This window comes from Amphimedon queenslandica, unplaced genomic scaffold (genome assembly GCF_000090795.2).
Source record: "Amphimedon queenslandica unplaced genomic scaffold, v1.1 AMPQUscaffold_13137, whole genome shotgun sequence".
In the NCBI taxonomy this organism is placed as follows: domain Eukaryota; kingdom Metazoa; phylum Porifera; class Demospongiae; order Haplosclerida; family Niphatidae; genus Amphimedon; species Amphimedon queenslandica.
The window spans coordinates 2,236-4,174 of record NW_003546627.1 but is presented as its reverse complement, the minus strand read 5'-3'; the positions used below and the strand labels follow the sequence as shown (position 1 = coordinate 4,174).

At 33.5% G+C, this 1,939-nt stretch overlaps 1 long non-coding RNA gene across 1 annotated transcript in view; it reads left to right on the top strand.

Annotated features, from left to right (window-relative positions):
• The first annotated feature begins 6 nt into the window (after positions 1-6).
• LOC109584998 (uncharacterized) overlaps positions 7-1,939 on the top strand; it is a 2,571-nt gene continuing 638 nt past the window's right edge. Inside the window, exons 1-3 of the long non-coding RNA XR_002186264.1 lie at positions 7-187; positions 524-677; positions 726-779. This is a non-coding gene — a long non-coding RNA (uncharacterized LOC109584998). The remainder of the gene's footprint in view (positions 188-523; positions 678-725; positions 780-1,939) is intronic.

Below are 1,939 nucleotides of genomic sequence, written 5' to 3'. Positions count from 1 at the left end.
ATGATCAGTCTCCTGGTGGTGAACTATCTCAACCTCCTTCTCTCTCCCTCTCTCTCCTGGTCCTAATGTACCAGCTCCTCTCCTGTTGCTCCTGTTTCTGTTAATACATGTACATGTAGTTTTAGCCTTCACGAGACGAGGGATTTATTGATGTGCTTTCTATTTGTCATTGAAGATTTGAATATCGGTAAGCTCCAATAATGATAACTTATAATCACTGTTAGATCTAGAGGGAGTTTAGGAGACTTTTAGTCTCCCATATTTGGTCTAAGTCTCCAGAAATCTCTCATTTTTCAGCTTTTGGTATCTCATATTTAGCCCTAGGTGTCCTTAAGTCTACCATTTTTAGTTAGATCGGTCTCTCAAAATTTATTTCTAGATTTAACAATGATTACTGTAATACTACATGCATGTCTTACATGTACATGTATTACATGTACATGTACATTAATTTTGTATATTTCAAACAGTTTGATTTTATGTATTTAATTAATTTATTTATTTTATTTATTCTCTTCACTAGATGTTCTCATCCAGTGGTGGTAGGATTGTGTTGATGGTCCTGTTCCTTTATCAAGAACCTACTCTCTCTCTCCAATAGGGTCACCAGTGGGAGGGGCTGGGGGTGGAGTTTACAATGATAGCAATCAGATATCAGCTTTCTTTGATGTCCTCAAGTAAGAAATAATAATAATAATAATTGATATATTTATTTATTTATTTAGATCTTGTTCCCACGTTTTTGAGTATATTGGAAGAATAGCAATCAATAAGAAATGGTAAGCTATAGGGCTGGGATGAAGCTTCCAAAGGTTTAAAGTTACATGTAGTTTCCATTAATCATTAATCACACATGTGTATGTACATGTACATGGGTATTGTGATATTTTTTCAAATGGCTGTGACGCAGAAAGTTTTACTCGGAATCAGCTCAAACTTGCTACACAGCACAAGGATGTCAATGTGTATTAGAAAATGTAATAAAAATTTGGGGTAATTTTGGAGCCATTTCTTGGAGAAAACCATGGGCTATAGCCTTGGGTATTTTTCAGATTTTGGCTCATTTTTCAAAATGGCCGTAACTCGAAAAATTGAAGTCGGAACTAGCTCAAACTTGCTACACAGCATAAGGACATCAATATAAATCGGAAAATGTAATAAAAATTTTTGGTGATTTTGGAGCCATTTTTTGGAAAAAACCATGGGCTATAGCCTTGGATATTTTTCAAAATTTTGGTGTTTTCTTAAAATGGCCGTAACTTTAAAAATTGAAGTCGGAATTAGCTCAAACTTGCTACACAGCATAAAGACATCAATATGTATCTAATAAAAATTTTTGGTGATTCCGGAACCATTTTTTGGAAAAAACCATAGGCTATAATAGCCTTGGGTATTTTTCAGATTTTGGCTCATTTTTTAAAATGGCCGTAACTCGAAAAATTGAAGTCGGAATCAGCTCAAACTTGGTACACAGCATAAGGACATCAATATGTATCAGAAAATTTAATAAAAATTTGGGGTAATTTCGGAGCCATTTTTTGGAAAAAAACCATGGGCTATTATAGCCTTGGGTATTTTTCAAATTTTGGCTCATTTTTTAAAATGGCTGTAACTCAAAAAATTGAAGTCAGAATCAGCTCAAACTTTCTATGTAGCATAAGGACATCAATATAAATCAGAAAATGTAATAAAAAATTTTGGTGATTTTGTAGCCATTTTTGGAAAAAACCATGGGCTATAATAGCCTTAGGTATTTTTCAGATTTTGGCTCATTTTTTAGAATGGCCGTAACTCGAAAAATTGAAGTCGGAATTAGCTCAAAATTTTTACACAGCATAAAGACATCATTATAAATCAGAAAATCTAATAAAAATTTGGGGTGATTTTGGAGCCATTTTTTGGAAAAAACCATGGGCTATAATAGCCTTGGGTATTTTTC